Source organism: Malus domestica, chromosome 02, assembly GCF_042453785.1.
Source record: "Malus domestica chromosome 02, GDT2T_hap1".
NCBI lineage: Eukaryota > Viridiplantae > Streptophyta > Magnoliopsida > Rosales > Rosaceae > Malus > Malus domestica.
This window is the reverse complement of record NC_091662.1, coordinates 35,271,683-35,281,062: the sequence shown is the minus strand read 5'-3', so window position 1 is coordinate 35,281,062 and position 9,380 is coordinate 35,271,683. Positions and strand designations below refer to the sequence as shown.

At 38.5% G+C, this 9,380-nt stretch overlaps 1 pseudogene; it reads left to right on the top strand.

Moving 5' to 3' along the window:
* Positions 1 to 5,504: 5,504 nt before the first annotated feature.
* On the top strand, positions 5,505 to 8,862 carry LOC114822158 (ubiquitin carboxyl-terminal hydrolase 24-like; annotated as a pseudogene).
* The last annotated feature ends 518 nt before the right edge of the window (positions 8,863 to 9,380 follow it).

The window sequence follows — 9,380 nt, the reverse complement described above, 5'->3', positions numbered from 1 at the left end:
TCCTCGTCCGTGTCTCCGTGTCTCCCTGTCTCCCTCTGCTCCTCCCATCTCACCCGCCCTAAACCCAGTCGTCGACACCACTCGATAACCGCCTTCTAAACCACCTTGATCCATGGAGATCGACCGGAAATCATCGTAGTCCCAGCCGTCGACACCACTGAGGAGCACGACATTGTCCCAGCCGTCTTGGATTCGTGAGGAAGACGATGTTCCCAGGCTCCTACTTCTCTTCTTCTCGACTTTTACTTTAAATTTTTGTACAGATTTCAATTTTTCTGCATGTTGCACCTTTGTTGTACTGAAATTGATTTTAGGGATTTAGGAATTAGGGTTTCTATTTTTTGTAAAGATTGCGATTTTTCTGCATGTTGCTTGATTTTTGTACTGAAATCGATTTTAGGGATTTAGGAATTAGGGATTCAGTTCATTTGCTTTGAATTCGAATTTGGGGATTTATGGATTCGGTTCATTTGCTTTGATTTTTGTACTGAAATCGTTCTTCTCGGCTTGTAAATTACAATTTTTGTATAGATTTTCTGCATGTTGATTTTTGTACTGAAATCGATTTTAGGTAATCCTGTATTGTAGATTCAGTTCATTTGCTTTGAATTAGAATTTGGGGATTTAGGGGTTCGGATTATTTGCTCCGGCTGTGTTCTCCGATGAGTCCATACCAAATATCGCGATAGTTTCGAAAATATCGCGATATTATCGATAATATCGCGATATTCTGCCGAAAACAAGTTGGATAGTTAATAAAATATCGGGGTCCCAAAAAAACGAGATATTTTCTTCACTGATTGAGAGGTGCGGCAAAGGGAGGGAGAGATGGAGAATAGGCTAGAGGAATTATGTGTCTTATTCCTCAGTTTTTGTGCCTTTATTTATAATAATGAGGAGGAGAGAAACTTGTTTTACAAGTGATACAAAGTTTAATAAGAAAGATGCCATTCAGTACTACGGTCTGGTGATATTCCTCTTCACTTGGAAGTGAGAGGTCTTAAGTTCGAATCTTGTGGATGACGAATTCGATACCAAATTAGGCTGCCCATTGTGTGACTTATTCGAACTTCCCCTCCCCTAAGTAAAAATATCGATATACTAAAAAAAATGTTTAATAAGAAAGATCTTGATCTTGAAGGATTCCTAATATATCTCTACTTAGGATTTACCCAAACGCCATATGTATTAGAATGTATGTCACAACATTTTAGGTATTTGATAATTATTTTTTCTGCATTTTTAGTAAAATGCATTTATGAGCTATTTAATAGGGTAAATTATACAAAACTACCTCAACTATGGGTCGAACGACACTGTCATACCTCATCTTTTAAAAATGACAATGTTATACCTCATCTTATGAATTTGTATCAATGTTAGACCTCCATCAGTCTTTTTGTTAATTTCTCTATTAAATGCTGATGTGGCCAGAGATGGGACCCACTCACTAATCCAATTGGATTAAAAAAATAATAAAATATATTTTTATTAATTAAATATTAAAAAATTAAAAAATTAAAAAATTAAAAACTAAACAAATAAAAAATGCCTAGGGATGCGGGCATTCCTTTCTTCCACCTGCGCTAGCCCTTCTATCTCTCTTCTCTTTATCTTCTCCCGCATCTCTCTCCCACTTTAACTCCCTCTTCTCTTTGCAACCACCGGTGCCAAGGCTAGTGTGCACCAACTCGCCATCTTTCTCCTTCCCACGGGGTCCTAGGCGTAATCGTGCATGAGCTGGCGTAAGGAGGCGGCAAGGTTAGAAGCCCAGGGTGGCGACAACGGGTTGCAACGAAATGCGGGGAGGGAATCGAGGGTTTGGGATAGGGAGTTCAAAGATGGGCCTGAGAGGTGGAAAGAGAGAGAGAGGGAAGTGGGGATCTTGGAGGGAGCAGCGGAGAGAGGGAGGAGAAGAAGGGTCTGAAGGCAAGAGAGTGGAGGAGAGAGGTGGAAATGAGAGGAGGGTTTTGACGGCTGAGAGCAGGAGGAAATCGAGAAGTCGAGAGCAGAGCTAGATCAGTGAGGATGATTACGATGGACTAAAGATGGTCAAATCTGTTGTGAATAGGGATATGTGTGGGGTCGACAACGAATCAGACGGAGGTGAGAGGTCAAAAAAGGGACGAGTGGAGAGAAGGTAGGAGGGTGATGGGTGTGTAGGAGGGGAAGGGGATCTGGGTGTGGGTTTGATATTTTTGTTTTGTTTTGTTTTTTTTTTTGGTGTGGGATCTGGGTGTGGGCTTAGTTTTTTTTAGTTTCTTCAGTGGGGTGGTGAAGGAAGGTTGGGTATGGAGGGACTAAGGGAGGGACTAAGGGAGGGATGGGTCGGGTTGGGAGGTGGTGGTGAGGGAAGGACGAGTGCGAGTGGGGAGAGGGACAGAGGAGGGAGATCGCATCCCAGAGAAAGGAGAGAGAGAAGAGAGAAAAATGGTGGTGGAGGAAGGTTGGGGGGACGGGGAAGGGTTTGGTGGCTGTCGAAGAGAAGAAGAAAAAAGGTTGGTGTTGGTGGAGGAAAGGAAATGCTCGATTCCTTAGGCCATTTTTTTTTTTTTTAGTTTTTGAATTTTGAATTTTTGAATATTTAATTATGTTTTAAACCAGTTGGATTAGTGAGTGGCCCCGTCTCTAGCCACATCAACATTTAAAAGAGAAATTAACAGAAAAACTGACAGAGGTCTGACATTGGTACAAATTCATAAGATGATGTATGACATTATCATTTTTAAAAGATGAGGTATGATAGTGTTGTTCGACCCATAGTTGAGGTAATTTTGTGTAATTTACCCTATTTAATACTTAAGTATTTGTAAACGGGCCCTTAAACGTAAGCATGAGGCAACAAGGCAATGTTTTTGTGCAATGCATTTTAAAACAAGCAAATCGAAATTCGAAAGCAAAATAAAATATTCAAATTCCAAAAGCAGAATTCATCTGAAAGGTGCTTCTGCCAAATGTGCCCAACCCAGCCAGCCAGTTGCTTTGTTTCAACTTGAGCAGTGGTTCCTTTGCTCTAAAAGGTGCTTCTGCTGCTTTGATTAGTTGATTTTTCCACTAATAATAGGAGAAATTTTTCAGTGTGATCGATACACGAAGTGGTACATCACGTGTCACTATACAAATGGTGAGATATGTGTATTAAAAAGTTAATAACTTAAAACATAAAATTTCCCATAACTTATATAAAAACATGTGGTGTACCCTCCTATGTTCCGGTCACAATAAAAAATTTCTCCCAAATTAGAGAGCAGTCTATAATTAATTAATCTAAAAGGCACAATTGAAGTGGTCAAAACATCACCTTAATTGTTTGGGTGAACATAATAAAGCTCTACTTTAAAAATGATGTTTGTCGCTTTAGCTGGTAGTTTCCTTCCGCATAATTATCTTAATTACCTTAGGATTTTTTAATGTACTTAGAACAAAAGGATATCACATATTATAATATAAGTGAATGAACATTAGAAAATTAATATTACCCTAAAGTGAGATATGTCAACTCTGTTGTTTACTTATATATTATAACATGTGGTGTACAATTTTTTGTTCCGAGTACGCATAAAAAAATTTCGTCCAAATGGTCTGTACTACTTTAGCAACGAACGAAGGCAACATATGATGTCGTAGTACTGTAGCAACGAAGGCAGGATATAATATGACGTGGTGTTTATGTTATGTACGTTTTGAGAGGCCCTCCCTAAGTGGTGAATGATTGAACCAAGAAATTTGGTGGTTCTGGTTCGACACGGAGTAGCTGCTATTTAGACGAGCCCAAATAGTGTACGAAATTATAGAAGCATAAAAATTATGAAATCATAGAGCCATTCCTTTCATTATTAAAGCTTGAATTTTGTAAATGTAATTCTTTTCTGCTCAAGGTTAACAATGATGACTAACGATGGTGTCTGAAGTAGGAGAGGTTCTCTCTTGTGACTAATACATAGTTTTAATGGCATCACTTGCCCAATAGATACTTGTTACATACTGAATTGGTTACATACGAGCATCTCTCATTTAGTAGGGTAACTGGCTCGGATCTTGGGCACTGGCAGAGCTAGGGTCCCCGAATCGATAAAGCAGATCCTAGTTTTAATAAAAATGCACACGATAGTATAATTTACATATCTATCCACTATTCGACAACATCTATGAAGAAGAGTAACAAGTAGGAGATCAAATTCATTTGCATCAAGACATCGCCACTTTGTCGTTCTGTGCCAATGATATAGCATTGTGTAAGTTTTTTTCGACTTAACATTGTATTATTAGCACGAAATGCTACAACAATAGTGTATCCATATTATAGAAGCCCTTCCCCATAAGTAGGGGTTGTCAAGTTTTGTGAAAAAGCCATCAGAAAGTCATTCTTTGTGTCACTCAATTTCCTAATTAAACGTCTTTTAGTTCATGCACCTTCAAGAACATTCACTTCTTTTTGTTGGACAATAATTGCAATGCATTAATGTTTGTTTTGGAATAATTAATTAGATAAAGCATAGAACTATAGAAGATGTGATTAACAGAGATATAGTCAAGTGGAAGACATGAAGAATCTACGTAATGCAAATCTAGAAAGGAAGAACTTAAAAAAGATGATCATTTATGCATGATATTGCCGGACAATGTAACATGTTATGTTCTTTTATATAACGTGTCACATGCACAATTGACAGTGCGACAAACTCATATAGAATACCAAACTCCACTCAGTGGCGTAGACATGATTTTCAAATAAGGAGGTCATAAAATCAACCAAAAAGTTTCATTGGGCCATTTTGTCGAGCACCTAGTAGGCACCTACCAATTCCTGACAACGTACGCTGAAAGTTTAGCCAACATATGTCGACAACTCCTACTATTTGTAGAGGCTCGTTGAGGGTGGATGCAAGATGCTATGGAGTAATGTTGAGGACTGTCAAGCCTTTTCAACTAAAGTATTTCATATAAGAAGAGAGAAAAGGAAGACAAATATGATAGAAGAAAACAGAAGAAGTAGGAGGAAGATGTTGTAATTTAGTTTACCTCAGCTATTTATAGGGGTCAAATACAATGTACATACAAATATATATTGGATTTTTGGAGTTATTGGGGTCAAAGACAACCAATGACTCCATGCTAGCTCTACCATTGACTCCACTGATTAAGAGAAGAATATGTGTGAACTGTGGAGTTGGAAACACCCCAAAAGTGAATATTTAGTGAAAGAATAGATTCTTTGGCTCTTATACTAAGCAAACTTTTTTATCTGGTGGGGTTTTGGGAGTTAAACATCAGCTTTTAGTATTCTATGTTGGTCATCTAGCTCTGCCTGCCATATTTCCAGACTATCGTTGTCTCTCAAGATTCATCTCATCGAATTCAGTCTATCTTCCACATGATCGAAACTTTGGTAATCACATGACAAGTATTTATTGGACGAGTAATGCACTTCTTGAACGCGTGAAAAATATTTATTGAATCGTTAATGCCGCTAAGACTATATATGTCTTAGTTGTAAGAGAGTGTATCTCCTTCAGCAGATGAGTAGTATAAATTTTGTTACTCCAAAATCTTCGGTTCAATTTAATGGCGAATCAAGCGGACAAAAAAGTTCTTTGAAAGCGCCCACCAAACTTCAGCCGTTAAGTTCACTTAATAAGCAGGATGAAGTTAAGGCTGTAAAAGCAGTAGATGGTAATTTACCTGTATCGTCAGCAACTCCGGCAGAGAATGGATGTACCGATAATTATGTTAATTGTTCTGCCCATAGTAATGGTGTTAAAGAGGTGACAACTGATAATGTTAACTCAACTTCTTTGCCTTTATCCAAGGACGAAGGTGGTCTCTCCAATCAATTTTCAAGTGCTGATGATTTGTCTGTTTCTAAGATTAAGGGGGAACTACAGAAGGCTTCAAATGCGCCTGTTACAGTTTCTAAAATCTTATTGCCTCGTGGTCTAATCAATTCCAGGAAATCTATGCTTTCTAAATGCAACCCTGCAGGCTCTTCTATCCTGCTCTCCTTTTGTTCAGCTTCTGCCGGACTTGAGAACTCTTGAAGTACCTAAGGTTCCTTCCTCATTTTTTAGATGATCTGTTTGTTCAATTATTTTCGTTTTTGGTTTGAGGAGAATTTCTATAATGCTGACAAAATTTATGTGCACTGAATAATACGGATCTCAGAAATGAGTAGCTGCCTTGCCTAACCCTTGTTCCCTTTCTGGCTTATCACTTTGACTGATATGATGGACATTTAAACTTGAGTTTGTTAGGTTGGCTATCCGACATTGAGTGCATTTGCAGAGTTCGTGTCTGAATTTGACATGCCTAGTGGTTCAAATTCGAAGGACAAAGATCCAAGTGTTCTCGAGACTGGTAGGCCTTTTAGCCCTGCCATGTTTGAAGGCATTCTTAAAAATTTCACTCCAGATGTTCCGCCAAGCATCTCAGGCAGGCCAAGGTTTGTGTCTGATCTTGGTCAATATTTTCTGCCTGGCATATGTTTCTGTGTCCATTATGTATATATTCCGCTTTTGATTTGTTTTAAGTTTCCTTTTCAATCTGTTGGTGTTTTTTAGACAAGAGGATGCTCAGGAGTTCCTTAGCTTTATCATGGATCAGATGCATGATGAATTACTTAAGCTTGAAGGACAATCCCCAAGCATTAATGGGCGCAAATAATCTCTTATATCTTCAGCAGAAGATGATGAATGGGAGACAGTTGGCCTGAAGAATACATCTGCAGTAACCAGGACACAGAGTTTTGTTCCTTCAGAATTGAGTGATATTTTTGGAGGACAATTGAGAAGTGTGGTGAAGGCAACAGGTGTGGCGATTGCGTTATTATTATTATTATCACCGTTTTAAGTTTGTAAAGCTTTGCTGGAAGCTTTGTTAGATAATAGATATATCTTTGTGTTATTGAATTCTTTCCGTCCACACTTGCATTCTGAGGCTAAGAGTCCTAAAATTTTTCTTCATAATTCAAATAGGTAAACAATTACAGTTGATTAACACGTTTCTATTGTTTGAAAATTTAAACTTAAATACAGCTTGAACAGTTTGTTTTTCTGATTCTCAAGATTTTTAACATTTCCTATGTGCTTATGAACTGATCAAAAGATTTATTTATCTAAGATGGATGACTTTTAGCAGGAATTCGTGGTTCTTTCTGTAGTTAAAAAGTTAGATGCAGTATTTGGCAGTCTAGATGATGTATACAAGTGTAATGGAATTCATAATTGGAAATGTAGTTTGAAATGTTTCTGAGATCAGCGGCCAGCATACGATTTGCTAGCCGAGTTGAATCAATTGCATTTTGGTTCGCTCTGGAGTTTTTTGCCACTCACTGTTGATTCTATCTGGAGTTCATGTGTTCATTTGGTTTTTGTTGAGCAGGAAATAATGCTTCGGCTACTGTTCAGCCATATTTATTGTTCCACCTTGATATTTACCCTGACGCTGTTGGTACCATTGAAGATGCACTTAAGTTGTATTCTGCACCAGAAACTCTTGAGGGGTATCGAACATCAGCAGCTGGGAAGGTATACTCTCATTTCGATTTTTTAATTTCTGATGTATACTTCTACCCAGAGTAAAATGGTTTGAATTTAAAGGTAATGCAACTGAGATGCTATATAAGTGCCCCAGCCTAGGCTTTGTATCAATATTAACCTTGAACATACTTTGGTTTCATACAGTTAAAGTGTTGTTTTGACTTATGTGTATATTAATGCTTTTCAGACCGGTATTGTGACCGCGAGCAAATCCATAAAGATAAAGACACTTTCAAAGATAATGATATTGCATTTGATGCGTTTTGGTTATGGAAGTCAAGGAAGCATAAGCTGCATAAGCCTGTGTATTTTCCACTTGAATTGGTGTTGGGCCGTGAATTGCTTGTTTCTCCAAATACTGAGGTGATGCTCTGTTATATCTAAAAGGTCGTACCCAGTGCACAAGGCTCCCGCTTTACGCAGGGTCTGGGAGAGGTGAATGTTGGATGCTCTGTTATATCTAATCAAACTTTTTTTTTTTTTTGTAAACTTTTATCTGTGACCCTTATTTCTTCGTGATGAACGACCTGTGCGTAGCTGTCATAGTGTGTGTATTCTTTACTTCACCTTCTGGCATTTTATGATCAGAGTTGGGGCTTCAGAAATCAGTCACATCTGTAAACAACTAAACATTATGATAACTCTTAAACATTATGGCCTAGTTGTAGCAAGTCTTGGTGTTTTCAATTGCGGTTTGCAATGTCGTTGCCAGATTTCAAATATTACTTTTGCTGCTTATTTTTTATCGTTTGCTTTGTTTATGTAGGGTCGAAAATACAGACTCGTCGCTACAATAACTCATCACGGGAGAGAGCCGTCAAAGGGGCATTATACAACTGATGCTCTCTATTCCAATGGTCAGTGGCTACGCTTTGATGATGCTTCGGTCACGGCAATTGGGACTGGTAAAGTATTGCATAACCAGGCATATGTCCTCATCTACAAACAAGTGTAAAACGACAGCTGGAACAAGTAAAATACTGCATGACCAGGCTTATGTCTTCGCTTACAAGCAATTGTGGAATAAGGTAACCCTGGAGTACTTAGTTTATGAGGTGTCACCACTTCTCTTGCCGAGGGGTCGATGTTTTAAACTTAGGTCAAGTTCCCATCCGATCCCCAATGCAAGTGAAAATGGCTGTAATAATTCTTTGAACTTGTCTGATTGCAGCAGTTTTCAGTTTTTGTTGTGATGTAATATATATTCATAGAGAGAGAGAGAGAGAGAGAGAGAGAGATAGAGAGGCCGCTGCCCCTAATTATATCAAGTGAATGTTTTGATATTAATTATCAATTATATCAAGTGAATGCTGCTTAACAGTGTTTAGTACTTAGTGCATAAGCATTCCTAAACAGGCCCTTAAACGTTTTTTTTTTTTGGCAAACTGAGAAATCCATTCCAGGACCAAGAGGCCAAAGCAAACACCGAAAGCCAGCACAAAGGCAAACACAAACAAACCACTAAGACACTGCAGAAGGGTACAACAATGAGGACGCAGCAGCAAAGTGAGGGAGTCGCCCTCTACACTGCCAAAGGAAGAAACTAATGAGGACAAGGTAAACCATCATTGTTCAAGACAAAAATCAACGAAGATGGGGGTCGATTGACCCAAACAACATTACACATCTCCAAATTACAAAACGACGCAAGAGAATCCGCCGCCATATTGGCCGATCTTGGGACCCAAGACCAGCGACAATTTTGGAAAGTTTCACCCAAATCCCAAGCATTTGCCAAGATAGGGAAAGCCTCCCAATTGCCATTCTGAAGAGACTTGGAAAGACATGAAATAGATTCCAGAGAATCAGATTAAAAAATGACTGAGCTAAAATTTAGGGAGACCG